The 16,383-nt window shown below is 42.3% G+C and overlaps 1 protein-coding gene across 1 annotated transcript in view; it reads left to right on the top strand.

Annotated features, from left to right (window-relative positions):
• The window catches only part of CACNG7 (calcium voltage-gated channel auxiliary subunit gamma 7), a 144,460-nt gene that overhangs the window by 84,935 nt on the left and 43,142 nt on the right, over positions 1–16,383 (top strand). The window lies entirely within an intron of this gene.

Below are 16,383 nucleotides of genomic sequence, written 5' to 3'. Positions count from 1 at the left end.
TCGCCAGTCTAGCCAGAGTGGGTGAAGTGCCCCCGGACAGACTTCGGCCACAATCCTGGCAGCCGCAGTGTCACTTTAGGTTGCTGGGAGGAACAGGCCTCTGCCACAGACCTGGCTCTAGAGCCTCTCCCACAGGCGTAGTACTTTTGAATGAGCTAAATTCAAAAATTCAGAAAAGCGTATAGGCCCCAAGGGGACAGTGAGCAGAGTTTTACAGTGCAAAAAAATCTAAGAATCAATTATACAAAAAATACCAAATTTATTGATACATATGTAGCGCTCACCCCCGAAGGAGCCGCTGGTTGATTTTGGGATCGGCCTACTAAGTTACCCTGGCGGTGTCTAGGGGTGCAGTTGTGAGAACAGTGGTAGTGAGCGAATGTCCAGACATCCAATAAAGAGATTTCAATGCTTTATTGTCCAGGCCAAACACGGCCAACATCAACATAAATTGGGAAGGTCAAGGTTGATGAAGGAAAGAAAGAGAACCTTGCGGTATCAGGCCTGGATATTGAATGGAGCAGTCAGTACTGCTCTCTATCGTACCAATTTCTGTAACTCGTCGCCACTCTGCTTGGAGTGGGTAAAGTGCCCCCGGACAGACCCCTATGATAGGCCTGGCAGCTAAAGTGTCACTCTGAACTAGCTGGGAGGAACAGGTCTATCTCACAGACCTGGCTCTAGGGCCTCTGCCACAGGCCAATTTCAATAAAGGACTTAGGTGAATAAAGAGAGCGAATCCTCCCAGTAAACTTTTCTTATATAGGCCCCCGGATGACAGCAATTATACCTTTCAGTGGTCCGGACACCCGATCCCAGATTGGGATTTTCTCAACAGGTCCTGGAACCCAGTGAAGCACTGGGGTCCCCTTTCTCCTCAGGCTGAGGTTCGATGCAATTTTCAGCTTTGGCCAGGTGGGCCGCGCTGGCGGGGTCCATGGATGCGCGTACCCTGAGGGTGGGTACCGCACCTGGAACGGGGACCCCGCAAAGATTTCTTAACACACGACCCCTGTCACAGATATACTCTCCCCCAGCATGCCCCCCGAGGGAAAAACTCCTCCAATTGGCTGCTGGGGAAAACTCGCTCTGCCAGAACCTCTGAACCAAGATGGGAAGCCAAGTCAATGGCCACACTATCCTTTCCTTCATTCAATTTCACTGCAGTCTTTTCTTTATAGCACCATGCAGAAATTGGTTATAATGATTTATAACTGTAGCGATAGCTTCAAGCACCTTTCTGTACTGGCCAGCCCTAGCTGCGCTTATATGACAGTATAATATATTTCCCTCAAAGGTATTAGAAGATATATAAAGAATGCATTCAATATTTGCAAGTTTTAAGTATAAAAAGTTGCTGCTCTAATATTCCCATAATGATGTCTCTGACATGAATCTGAATAATACATGATTTGCATTCATTTACTTATTTCATGGAAAAACTGTGTGCAACACCCAATTTGCTCACTAGCATGTCAAAGACGAAAGGCTTAACTTTTGGCTTTGCTCTAATTGGCCATGCTCTAATTGTTACACATCCGTTTTATTGCAGTTAGCTTTGTATCCCGTCTTTTGAAGGCTTGATTCTTTGAAGCTTACTGCTCAATTATACATTACTTTACCTTTTCTATAAGCAAATCTCGGTAATCATCTTGGATTTATACACTGTGCTTATAAATATTAGTCTTCCTGATAGGGTTTTATTTAGGGTAATCAGTAAGTCTAAGCTGCATTATTTAAAAGCAACATTATATAAAATATCTTTCAGCTGCTGAAACTTTTATGCATTAGCTATGCATGTCATTTTCTTTATTCTGATCTTCAGGTGACTGAACATATTCTCGTGTATCTTCTAGAGCAGGGATATGCAATTAGCGGACCTCCAGCTGTTGCAGAACTACAATTCCCATGAGGCATAGCAAGACACTGACAGCCACAAGCATGGCACCCAGAGGCAGAGGCATGATGGGACTTGTAGTTTTGCAACAGCTGGAGGTCCGCTAATTGCATATCCCTGTTCTAGAGCCATCTGGTAGTCTTAAAACCCGAGGTGTTCGTTTATACAAACAGAAACTGCCTGTACAATTTATATGGGTTGTTTGCATATGTAGCACCCTCCTATTTTGCAGTCATGCACAGGCTGTTGCTTGGTTACCGTCCCCCGCATTCTGGAACTCATTGAAGGTTTCAAGAACATAGTTGATGGGGGGGGCATGGGGGGGGTTGAATATTCATGGGAATTTCACCAGTCCCTGGGGAGGTAGGCCCAGAAGGTGGGGAAGCATCCCATAAATATTCAAAACCTGGCAGTCTGGGAGCAGGGTCCGGCTATCTGGAGGTGGGGCAAGGCTTTGGGGGTGGGGGGGCAGCTGCACTACAGAAGGTTTTTCACCTTAATGCATAGAATGCAATAAGGTGAAAAAGCTTTAAGAGGATAAACCACAAACAACCAATTTGATCACTGGCAAGGTAGCAACCGCCAAAAAAAGTGACAATCAAGCAGATACCTGGCTGATCCTGCCACTTTCTACACTCCACTCTGTACTCTGACCATGATTTGCCCAGCACTAGGAATGAGCCGAACACCCCCGGGTTCGGTTCGCAGTAGAACATGCGAACAGGCAAAGACACGCGAACACCATTAAAGTCTATGGGACATGAGCGTGAAAAGTGCTGATTTTAAAGGTTAAAATGCAAGTTATTGTAATAAAAAGTGTTTGGGGACCTGGGTCCTGCCCCAGGGGACATGTATCAATGCAAAAAAAGTTTTAAAAACAAACGTTTTTTTTCGGGAGCAGTGATTTTAATAATGCTTAAAGTGAAACAATAAAAGTGAAATATTCCTTTAAAGCAAAAAAAACATGTTGAGCCTATAGTGAAGGGGTGGTTAAACTCTCTATCAGCTTGGAATTTCAGTCTTATGGTAAATTATACACTATTGCTACACCTTGTTCACCACTAGGGATGAGCCGAACACCCCCAGTTCGGTTTGCATCAGAACATGCGAACAGGCAATAAATTTGTTCGAACATCCGAACACCGTTAAAGTCTATGGGACTTGAACATGAAAAATCTAAAGTGCTAATTTTAAAGGCTTATATGCAAGTTATTGTCATAAAAAAGTGTTTGGGGACCCGGGGTCCTGCCCCAGGGGATATGTATCAATGCAAAAAAAAGTTTTAAAAGCATCCGTTTTTTTGGGAGCACTGATTTTAATAATGCTTAAAGTGAAACAATAAACAATAATATTCCTTTAAATTTCGTTCCTAGAGGGTGTTTACGCAGGTTTCCCGTTGCATCAGAGGAGGGCCGGGTCACCTGTCACATCACTAGGTAAGCCCGGGTTTCCCCTTGCGTCAGAGGGGGACGGGGTCACGTGACGGGTGGCCCCGTCCTCAGCTACATAAGACCTGTCAGGCTGCGGGGACTATATTACCGGGGTGTCTCCAGTGGAGACAAAATGCGCAGCGCTGGACATCTCATCGCTGAAGCCTGGACCTGCTAGATGGAGAGGAGATCATCCATCGCTGAACCCCGGAGAGGAGAGCATCAATCGCAGGATATCGACAGCGCTGGAGTGGAGACCGAGAGTGGATTACCGCCACTGGAATCTTTTTTTTTGTTTGTTTTTTTAATAAAGGATTAATCCCAACGATGTCTGTGTGTTTTTTTACAATTTTTTACACTTTCTTTGTGAAATGGTAAGGGTACAATGTACCCCTTACCAATTCACATGGGGGGCGGGATCTGGGGGTCCCCTTTGTTAAAGGGGTCTTCCAGATTCCGATAAGCCCCCCGCCCGCAGACCCCCACAACCACTGAGCAAGGGTTGTGGGGCTGAGGCCCTTGTCCCCATCAACAAGGGGACATGGTGCTTTGAGGGGTCACAGACCCCCAAAGCATTTTTCCATGTTGAGGAGACAACATGCTGAGAAACGCGTCGCTTACCAGTGACGTCACCATTTCTCGCATGCTAAGACCAACTGCGCTCCAGGCCTCACTCTGATGTTCCTCCACCGCGGCCTGCTTCTTTCCATCTAATAGCGGTGTGTGATGATTCCCAGCAGCATATCGCTCCAGCAGGAGTAGTAAAGGACTGACTGACCTGAGGACTACTTCCACTATTGGAATTTGTTCAATGTCTATTTTAACCTCGCTAAATGTGAGTTGCCTGTACTTAATTTTTGTATTAAATTGCTTTTAAACATCTACACCCAGAGGCACCTCTCCCTTGTTTTTTCTACAGATTTGGAACACAGTTTCTGTTACCCCTCGATGGCAGCCCTGAGACTGTACAGTATATGTAACCCCTGATATACTACTCCACCCCGTCCACTGGACTGTGTAACATATCCCCAGAGCTTTCACTCTTTTTCCCCACTGAACTGTACATATATATTTACAACCTTTTAGAATTTATACTGATGAGATATTTGTTGCTTTGGATCTCTTGCGCATTTTACTTGTATTGTTAAGGGCATGTGGTCTGGTACGGTTCAGGAGGGGTGGGGGGCGCACTCGTCTTTTCCTGCGGCCTGCCAGGTGCTCAGATAAAGGGTCTGGTATGGATTTTTGGGGGAAACTCCACACCATTTTGAAAAAAAATTGGGGTGGAGTTCCCCTTAAAATTAGGTCTGGTATGGATATTTGGGGAGAACCCCACGTCATTTTTTTTTAAATTTGATGCAGGGTTCCTCTTAATATCCATACCAGATCTGAAGGGCCTGGTAATTGAATTTAAGGGGACCCCCACGCATTTATTTATTTTTTATCAGTGACTTTCAATGCTTTTTCTCTGCATTGCTGGGAGCCGCCAATTCATTATAGCCGCGTACTTTTAAATTACTTTTTTTCCTTCAGAAATTACACTTTGTGCAGGGATAGTTCTAAGCACGGGAAACAAGCGCTACTTTACAGGCATACTATACACACACCCTAGGTACGAAATTTAAAGGAATATTTCACTTTTATTGTTTCACTTTAAGCATTATTAAAATCACTGCTCCCGAAAAAACTGCAGTTTTAAAAAAAAAATTGCATTGATACATGTCCCATGGGGCAGGACCCGGGTTCCCAAAAACTTTTTATGACAACAACTTGCATATAAGCCTTTAAAATTAGCACTTTAGATTTCTCCCATAGACATTTACAGGGTGTTCCGCGGCTTTTCGAATTTGCCGCAAACACCCCCAATTGTTCGCTGTTCGGCGAACGGGCGAACAGGCGATGTTCAAGTCGAACATGAGTTTGACTCGAACTCGAAGCTCATCCCTATTTACCACCCTCAGCAACACTTGGTGTAGAATGCAACTTGGTTTTTAACTATATGGTTTTATTTTATTTTTTATTGTGCATCAATACATTTTGTATTTTTATTGAAATTAGTATAAGTTGTGCCTATAAAGTCAATGAACTTTGGTTCAAACTTCTTTTGCTTTAAATATAGAATCATTTGGGATGTGGCACTGTAGTAATTTTTGAGTTGATGGGTGTCCATTGTGCCTCCCAATGGTCTCTTAGGTACACACGACCGAGTTTCTCAGGAAAAATTCAGCCAGAAACTCGATCGGAGCTGAATTCTGCCGAGAAACCCGGTCGTGTGTACACTTTCGGCCGAGGAAGCCGACGAGTTCCTCGTCGAGTCAAATAGAGAACATGTTCTCTATTTCCTCGTTGTTCAATGAGGAAAGTTGGCTCGCCGAGATCCTCGGCGGCTTCACACAGAGCTCGACGAGCAAAACGATGAGTTTTGCCCATCGAGTTCCTCGGACGTGTGTACGGGGCCTGACTCGTAGGTTTCTTACTTGGTTGTCTCTGCTTCTGGCAAGGTGGGCCAGCATTAGAATTGCACGTTGCCTATTAAGGCTGACAACCCTATATGCTTATAATGTATTAAATGCTTAAATTATTAGTTTTAGTCCTTATTGCATACCACTTCTGTTTGTATCAAACATTTGAAGGCAGCTAATCTAAGCTAAAATAGTTAATATGCAAATACAGTGATACCTATTATAAATAAGGTGCCAAATGTGATATTAAACAGCGCTCAGAAAAATAAGTGAAAATGTAAATCAACAAATATAATATTGGTACAGTGACATAGTGAAAAATAAATAAATAATCCACCCTCTAAGTGAGTCAATATATAAGTGTCCGAAAATCCGTGCAAAAATTGCATCAAAAAATACCAGGTTGGCAAATAAAGTCCATAACCTGCCTAAGTGAACAAAAAAAATATATATAAATAGTTCATAAATGGAGAACAAAGGAAAAGAAAAAATCCTTCCCGATCTTCAATAAGTGCTTTCACCACACCACAGTGACTGCGTGCTTCCACCACCCATCAGAAATGCAAACTCACCGCAACAAATGGCCTGACACAAGCCTGTTAACAAGCCTGTGTGCCTAAACACGAAAGTGTCAGGCCATTTGTTGCGGTGAGTTTGCATTTCTGATGGGTGGTGGAAGCACGCAGTCACTGTGGTGTGGTGAAAGCACTTATTGAAGATCGGGAAGGATTTTTTCTTTTCCTTTGTTCTCCATTTATGAACTATTTATATATATTTTTTTTGTTCACTTAGGCAGGTTATGGACTTTATTTGCCAACCTGGTATTTTTTGATGCAATTTTTGCACGGATTTTTGGACACTTATATATTGACTCACTTAGAGGGTGGATTATTTATTTATTTTTCACTATGTCACTGTACCAATATTATATTTGTTGATTTACATTTTCACTTATTTTTCTGAGCGCTGTTTAATATCACATTTGGCACCTTATTTATAATAGGTATCACTGTATTTGCATATTAACTATTTTGGATTCTATAATTTTTAAAGCAGCAGCTCTTGTATATTTATTAATTTATTCATTTATTTTATAAATATCACCAGTGTTCACATTTATTCTCCAGCTAACGCTGGAGGGTGGCTCACATTAGACGGCCCTTATCTCCACCCCTTTTTTTCAGCTAATCTAAGCTGTTAGCCCTGTTAGTTTTTATTTTTATTTTTGCCCAAAAGAAAAGCAGAAAATCTCCAGTGTAATGTAATTCAGTAAAGTTCTGAAGTCTCCAGTATGAGGATTCTGCTCTTCAGTGTTTACTTCTTATAAATATGTAATTTCAATATACTCTGAAACACAAATTACGAACAACAAATATGGGACAGCTCAAACAGAACGCATGCATAAATAATTTGAATCTGCAATGTTCTCAGTAAAAGTTTGTATATTTATCTATTAATAACCTATTTACAGTTGGTGTGTGTGTTTATTAAAGCCAGACTCAAACAAAATGCCTTTTTTTATTCTGGATGCAGTAGGGAAGGGTTAGAGCCTCTGACAGGTCTTTGATGTAATCTATGTCTCTATTTTGAAGATTTTCCCATTTCTCCAATGGGGTCACAAAAGAAAACATATTTTTAGTGGAGAGGGGAAGGGTTATAAATGTTGATAATGTTTTTAGTGCTGTCCTGCATTCTTTGCACACCTGTCACAGGGACAGCTGTGTAATGTAAATGCTTTCCAATGGGTTTTCAATGGGTTTTCAAAAACTCAAGAAATGTAAAATGACTCTACAAGAACACATAGAGCAACCCACACAAAACAATATTTCAGTGGTAAGTGGTTACTGATTAACTGAATAATGCACAAGCTTCTTAAATGGCTAAAAAAAGTGCAAATCCATTGTAAGGTGTCACTTATTATGACAGTAGCAGGTGAATGGTCTGTTGTGCAGAGTATTGAAACCATGCACTGGAAGCTTTTTGGATACAGAAAATACTTTACTTTCATGGAGGAATATCCATTATGTAACAGGAAGCAGGAATATACAAATACATAGTGAGGAAAGACAAACACTTCCTCTCATTACATTGCCATAGAATACACATTATAACACTGCAGTGCCACCTGCTGGATAGAAAGATATAATGCATATATATAGTTCACAGTGTAGAAAGCTACTTGCTGTTGCTTTTCCAACATTGTCAGTGGCAGCATCCTTCTTTCTGGGCTGGACAAAATATGTAATTGCTAGGAAGCCTATTCCAGCATGCCTGTGTCATGACCATTTAATAAGGAAAAAAATCAGCTCACCAGTTCACACAAGGGCCTTAGCAGAAGGATTCTGTCTTATTGTAAAGTTCGGTTCTTGTCCTTAAGATAATGAATGCTGCTTATATTAGGACCCTGTCCTATTTTGGCTCATGTTCTTTGCCTCTCTGCCTTCCACCATGACCTCTTGCCTGTGATATGACATTGCAGGAATAAAGCCTGTACTGACCTCCTCAAGCTTTTGGACTAAACCTATTGTCTGCTATGAGAACACATCTGACCCATTTTTTGCCAACATATTGCAGCATAATAAACGTGTTTTCACATTGTGGTGATTAAAAGATTTGGGTGGGTTACTTACGTACATGTGGGTGGGAATGCTTATTAGATTTAAATAGAAGCATTTTCAAAATACATGCATACTGTGTCCAATGCCCATCAACATGTATTGCAATGCGTGTGCATATATGTGATGTGAACATAGCAAATGACATTGGCTCAGTCTATATTGCCACCATCCTTAAAGGGGTTATAAAGGTAATTTTTTTTCCCTAAATAGCTTCCTTTACCTTAGTGCAGTCCTCCTTCACTTACCTCATCTTTCAATTTTTCTTTTAAATGTCCTTATTTCTTCTGAGAACTCCTCACTTCCTGTTCTTCTGTCTGCAACTACACACCGTAATGCGAGGCTTTCTCTCTGGTGTGGAGAAAGCCTCTTGAGGGGGGAGGGGGCGAGCAGGAGTGTCAGGACGCCCACTAACACACAGCTCCTTTCTCTGTCTGCAAAGTAGAGAGTGTCCTGGCACTCCTGCTCGCCCCCTCCCCCCTCAAGAGGCTTTCTCCACACCAGGGAGAAAGCCCTGCATTACTGTGTGGAGTTACAGACAGAAGAACAGGAAGTGAGGATTTCTCAGAAGAAATAAGGACATTTAAAAGCAAAATCGAAGGATGAGGTAAGTGGAGGACTGCACTAAGGTAAAGGACGCTATTTAGGGAATATTTTTTTTACCCTTGCAACCCCTTTAATCAAAATACGAACTACAAAAAATGCAATGTCCATGGGCCTTTAAAGACAATATATAAATCATTAACTAAGGATAACATAAATTGTACAACAACTTTATTCATAACAAAATGTAAAATAGTAGATTTTAAAATCCTCCCCTGGCTGGCGCATTGCCCATATGCAGATGCATCATGTATTTCCCACAGTCCATAGTCAGGAAGTTATATATTCATGATGCTGTGCTTGTCTATACAGTCCCCTGACCAGGACAAACCCAAATTCCTTCTTCAGAGGTGTGGTGGATATAACATTTCTAAAATATAATTTGGCACTATTGAGTGCTGCATTTGTTATCTGACATCTATCATGCTATAAAATCACATACTCACATCATAGACTATACCAAAAAGTCAGCTTATTATATGCATATACTGGTATGTGAAGTCTAAGCTTCTTGTTAGCAGCTCAGCTGTCTCCAGGCAAACAAGGGAATGACCTGGCAATTATAAATAGTGAAATCCATACCTCTTTGCAATTTTCAGATGGTCTCTAAGGCAGACAGACATAGCGGGGCAGATTCAGAAAGAGATACGACAGCGTATCTCTGAGTTCCGTTGGTCGGATCTATGCGCCTTATTCATAGAATCAGGTTCCGCATAGATCTCCCTAAGATCCGACAGGTGTAAGTGACTTACACCGTCGGATCTTAGGCTGCAATCTCACGCTGGCCGCTAGGTGGCGCTTCCGTTTGTATACGCGAGGAATATGCAAATGAGGAGTTACGCCGATTCAGAAACGAACGACCGCCCGGTGCATTTTTTTTACATCGTTTTCGTTCGGCTTTTTCCGGTGTATAGTTACCCCTGCTATATGCAGCGGATCCTATGTTAAGTATGGCCGTCGTTCCCGGGTCGAATTTTGAATTTTTTACGTCGTTTGCGTAAGTCGTTCACGAATACGGATGGACGTAATTTACGTTCACGTCGAAACCAATGACGTCCTAGCGACGTCATTTGGAGCAATGCACGCTGGGAAATTTAGCGGACGGCGCATGCAAAATGCGCCAGTAAAATGAAAGATCGTTGATGGCAGTGAGAGATTTTAAGGCATTTTCAGCAGCCATGTGGGCTCTATCCCTGTAAAGTTTGGGCTTTGATCAATAAAATCACTGATATTTAACACTAGGATTTGACTAGGAGCATCACCTGGATTGCATCACGATCAGCATGTCAGAGAAGGCTCCACTGCTGCTAAGCAACTTGCAGGGAGCTCAACTGTCTACAACCAATAGAGATGGGCTTGGGTGTGTTTGAAATCCCACATGCCCAATCCCGCCAGGAAGCCGACACTCCACAGTGCTAATCACAGCCAGTGAGACATTTCCTGATCTGTGCAGCTGCGGACCAGGTAATGTCTCACAGCCTGTGATTAGCGCTGTGCAGTGTGGGCTTTCTGGCAGGCTCTGGTATGTGGAATGTTAAACATGCCCAGCCCATCTCTAACAACAAATTGTGCTGGCCCTCCTGTACATCAGCCCCATAAAGTAACCAGCACTGGGTTCCAATGTGCTGCCGCCACTGCCATGGAGACAGAGACCAGTGCTGTGAATAGCCGGGACAGGACAGCAACTTTGGTTGTTCCAGCACTAGTCCACACTGGGAGGATTCCCCCATCTACCTATAATGTGTAGATGGGGGAATTGGATAATTTCTTAATTTTTTTCATTCAACCTAATAGTTGAATGAAAAAAAGTGATCAATGTATGGGCTGCCTAAGAGCTAAGACCAGCCATAGACAGTTTAAATCTCAGCTGGTTCAGCAGGAACTGGCTGAGATCTGAACCATTAATGAACATATTCTCTTATGATTATCACCAGTGGTTGCTGTATAGCCACTAGTGGTAAATCAGTGTTTGTCAGGAGAATACAATTGCTGAGCAGGAGGGATATTCCCCTGTCAGCACTGTCTGTGTTGATGGGGGAATCGTGCAAGTTTCTTTCCTGCAATCTGTGAATGCAGGAAATAAATTTGCACCGTATATTACCTGCCTAACTGAAAGTTAAAGTAAATTGTGACTGTCTTAAAAGAACAGTAGAGGCGGAGGGAGACAGATGGGGGAGAGACGGGATGGAGATAATGCAGTTCAGTGATTACAGTGTCCTGCAGTCTGCAGTGCACACACTTACCCACGGTCCAGGCTAGAATCTCAGGCATCATTCACACACAGCCAGGAATGCTGCTGATTTTCATATTTCCCTCCCACATATCCCCTCTCTTCAGATACAGCATGCCGGGATTGTGTGGGCGGGACTGGAAGGAGGAGGAGCTATATTCCTCCCTGCTTGTATGTGAGGAGAGTGAGGGGCGGTGGCTGGACTCGCTGGTCTGTGAAAGAGTGTCATAGACTGACAATCGGCTCAGCTTGCAGTCACCACTCTCGGAATTTACAGGCTGGTTCTCCTGTCCTAAGGACGGGAGAAATCAGTCTGTTTTTTCAGTAACTGAGATGAAGGCTTGGGCCCCCCCCCCCCCACAGTGCTCGTGGAGTCCTTCCTGCAACTCGCTCTTCTTCGTGCCAATGAGGATGCAGGGGAAGGAGCAGATCGGGCAGCTGTGGTTGTGTGAGCGCAGTGTCAGCGAGCAGAGGGAGGGGGGAGGAATCCCCTGTAGGAGCTGACTGGGGACGCTCTCCCTCTCAGGAGAGACTTTTGGGTTGGGCACATGGTGGGGCAAAGCATAATGTTGGGGGGGTCAGGTCTCCCTTTGGCCCCCCCACTAGGGACGCCATTGGTAATCACATGTACATAAGAATTCACAGCCTTTGCTATGGCACTCAACTGATCATCCTTGAGATGTTTCTAAAACTTGATTGGAGTCAACCTGTGGTAAATTCAGTTTATTGGACATGATTTGGAAAGGCGAACATGTCTATATAAGGTTCCATAGTTAACAGGCATGTTAACACAGCACAAACCAAGCCATGACGTCCAAGGAATTGCCTGTAGACCTCCGAGACAGAATTGTATCATGGCACAGATCTAGGGAAGAGGACAGAAACATTTCTGCAGAATTGGGGGCCCCAAGCACAGTGGCCTCCACCATCCATAAATGGAAGTTTGGAAAGATAGGGCCTCTTCCTGGAGGGGGCCGCCCAACAAAACTGAGTGATGAGGGGAGAAGGGTCTTAGTCAGGAAGGTGACCAAGAACCGGTGGTCACTCTGACAGAGCTCCAGCATTTCTCTGTGGAGAGAGTAGACTCTTTTAGAAGAACAACCATCTCTGCAGCAATCCACCAATCAAGCCTGTATGGTAGAGTGGCCAGACAGAAGCCACTCCTCAGTAAAAGGCATATGGCTGTCCACCTGGAGGTTGCCAAAAGGCACCTGAAAGACTCTCAGACCATGAGAAACAAAATTCTTTGGTCTGATGAAACAAAGATTGAACACTTTGGCCTGAATGGCAAGCATCATGTCTGGAGGAAACCATCATCACCTGGTTAATACCATCCCTACAGTAAAGCTTGGTGGTGGCAGCATCATGCTGTGGGGATGTTTTTCAGCAGCAGGAACTGGGAGACTAGTCACGATTGAGGGAAAGATGAATGCAGCAATGTACAGAGACATCCCTGATGAAAACCTGCTCCAGAGCTTTTGGACCTCAGACTGGGGTGAAGGTCCATCTTCCAACAGGACAAGGACCCTAAGCACACAGCCAAGATAACAAAAAAGTGGCTACGGGACAACCCTGTGAATGTCCTTGAGTGGCCCATCCAGAGCCAAGACTTGAACCCGATTGAACATCTCTGGAGAGATCTGCAAATGCCTGTGCACCGATGCTCCCCATCCAACCTGATGGAGCTTGAGAGGTCCTGCAAAGAAGAATGGGAGAAACTGCCCAAAAATAGGTGTGCCAAGCTTGTAGCATCATACTCAAAAGGACTGGAGGCTGTAATTGGTGCCAAAGGTGCTTCAACAAAGTATTGAGCAAAGGCTGTGAATACTTATGTATATGAGATTTGTTTCATTTTTTTTTATAAATTTGCAAAGATTTCAAACAAACATCTTTCATGTTATCATTATAGGGTATTGGATGTAGAATTTTTAGGAAAATAATGAATTTAATCAATTTTGGAATAAGGCTGTAGCACAACAAAATGTGGTGTGCTGTAATCACTTTCCGGATGCACAGTATCTATGTTGATTTTTATTTGGCTATCTGTATGTCATTTAATAACCCTAACACTATTTGAACATATATAAATCCTTTTGGACTGTCTGTGCATGCCTGAATGATGTTGCCGCAACAAATTGAACACTATGGCTAAGACAGACCTAGCATCAAAATGCATGGTCAACCTCTTTGTTGGACCTCTACTGTTATAATAAATGCTGATTAACATAAACAAAGAGAAGGAACCTAAGAAAAAAAATACTGAACTTACACCGCAGCTTCCATTTGCAGCTACTAGGCGAAATTACCTCATGGGCCTTCCATCAACATACAAGAAATGCTGAGGATCCAAAATCTCACAAGAAGACACTCCAACAATGTGAAGCCATTCCCAAGATTGCATTGGAATTTTTGTATGTCAAAATGTAGAGAATAAGATTTTCTATCATCTGTGCCCAGTCTTGCCACACTGAGTTAATAAAACAAACTTCCAGATAAAGACCAAAGTCCTTGCTTGAGTGACAGGTTATTTACATATCTTGTGCACTAGCTTGCAGACATGCACAGCTTCTGTAAAGTGCAATTCACATCCCCCTCCCCTCTCCTCCTCTCCTCTCCTCTCCCGTCCACCTCTCCCAGGATTAGCTGTCTTTCCTGTGTTTTGATTAAATGTTTTCAAAATATGGGGTGATCCACAGTTCAGTGTAAACAGCCATCAGAATATACGTAGACAAGAAGCTGTGCATGTCTGCAAGCTAGTGCACGAGATATGTAAATAACCTAATACTCAAGCAAGGACTTTGGTCTTTGTCTGGAAGTCTGTTTTATTTCACTGGGTTTACATCCATTTTTGGGGTTTACATCCACTACTAAATATGACTTAGTAAGTGGTGAAATGTGAAGACATGTCAATAGTAATGTGATGTTGGCTACATTTATAATTTATAAATAGTTTTCAAAATGAATACTAATTGAAAAAAAAAAATGTTTCTTTAAAATAATAAGCCTGCCAGTGCAAGCATAATAGTACAAAATACGGATGTTTTGGAAAGGACATTTAGAAAAGATTAGTAAAAGTATATATAAAAAAAAAAAGAAAAATGTGGCTGCTTGTATTATTATTATCAGAAGAAGACAGAAATACAATGCTGAAATGACAAGTCAGCATAACTTTGGCTAAAATAAGAGAGCATTACAAAGGAAATTGTTTTGCTGGCCAGGGAGAGTGAACCACTAGAGGTAAAAGCAACTGTGACTTGCCTATGATTAGAAAGGGTTGCGATCCTTAAAGAGAATGACACTTTGGCAAGTAATAAACTATTTAATGTGATAACATGGGGTGCTTGTCTATGGCATTTCAAATAGGTTTATTGCACTTGAAGTGATGCATCAATTTCATGTGACACCTTTTAGCTTAAGTGGATTATTTTGCTTGTATGGAAGAACAGCGGCACCATCAGTAAGCACTGCGATAGACTACAAAATAATGTAATATCTTTTTAGACGTGACAGGATGCACAATTGCCAGAATTGCTTGTTTGGTAGGCTTCTAGTATAAAAGATTAAAAGTTATTTGCGGCCAGAGTTTTAAATTTGCAAGATGGATCGGATAGAACAAAGGATGGCTGTGGTCCAGCACCCTGACCTTTGTAAGAGAGAAAAAAAGCATGGAGAGAGTTCTTAAAGTAAAGTAGTCATTTACCTAATAAATAAATGCAATAAAAGTCACACTATCTTCACATAAATAACGTTACTTAAAATGGTACTGACTTTTTGACTGCTACACACTAAACTCAGGCTGCCAGAATAAACTTTCAATGAAAGAATCATTTTGGGGAAAGCTAACATTTTAATTTTTGGAGGCAGCGTCAGTGACGTCACCACGCCTAGGAGGAGGGCTCCTCAAGCCGGCCGGCTTTTTATCCATTTGTACATGCTGTTTTTATACTGCCTAAGTGTAAGTACAATACTTTTTAATAAATCTGTTATACCTACGGTATCACGCTATTGCGTCCCTTTCTGTCTTCCTGCCTGCATGTGAGCCGGATTGGGTTACGTTTGTCGTTTTGCTGTTGTATTGACGAGTTGCGTTGCGTCCTAAACCGCAAACACGCATCACTTTCAACACCAAGGCTGCCATTTCGACTGGGAATCTTGAAACATCTTAGCCCAGGGAATTTAAAGGCTGTGGCTGGGCTATAGCCAACTGCACTAAAGGCTTGCTATCTGGTAAGCTGATATACATTTTCGGTGGTGGGATCTCACACACTGTATGCATGTCACCAGGTGCATTGAAAAGTTAACATCTCTACATGCAAATTGGCCTCTGATTAATACAGTGATTCTGTCTTTGCTGGAGAACCAGTTGAAAATCCACTACTATTTACACCATCTGTGGACTGTTTAACTGTTATATTCATTCGTTTTGATATTTGGCGCGGCTTTTATATATTGTTTTATTTTCCTGTCATCACACGCTAGCCGCTGCCTAAATTAACTGTGTTGTGTTAGCGCGGTTTTTTTGTTGTACATTAACATTTTAATTAATCTGTAGAATTAACCTGCAATGCTTAAACTGGACCTTGCTCTAAAATTCAGGGTGCACACATGTAGCAGCCCCCAATCGCAGCAAAAAAAAACATTCAAAAACAAGCATGAAAAACAAATCTTTTTGTCACTGGGAAAGCTCAAGATACCAATTACAGCATACCTCCCAACTTTTTGAGATGGGAATGAGGGACACCTATCAGCAAAAGCATGCAGGCATAGGACACACCCCTTTCCACGTCCCCTTAAAGAAGAATTGTACAAAAAAACAAGATTGGTGCTTTTTTTTTTCCCACTACTATTCCTTTATACTGGCTTTTGAAATTTACAAATGCAGCAATTTAGATAAAAGGTTTAGCACTGGAAAACACTTTTTGATTGATAAAAAGTGAATTTTATATACAAGTATGTAGATCAGACCAAAATGAGGGACAAATGAGGAGGAATGAGGGACAGAGGGACATTGCTCCAAATCAGGGACAGTCCCTCAAAATCAGGGACAGTTTGGAGCTATGGTACAGTAAAATCTTGGTTTGAGAGGAACTTGGTTTGAGAGCGTTTTGCAAGACATGCAATGCATGAATCTATCCATAGTACACAG

Source organism: Rana temporaria, chromosome 10 (genome assembly GCF_905171775.1).
Source record: "Rana temporaria chromosome 10, aRanTem1.1, whole genome shotgun sequence".
Taxonomy (NCBI): domain Eukaryota; kingdom Metazoa; phylum Chordata; class Amphibia; order Anura; family Ranidae; genus Rana; species Rana temporaria.
The sequence above is the reverse complement of the archived record's forward strand: the minus strand, read 5'-3'. Positions and strand labels throughout refer to the sequence as shown.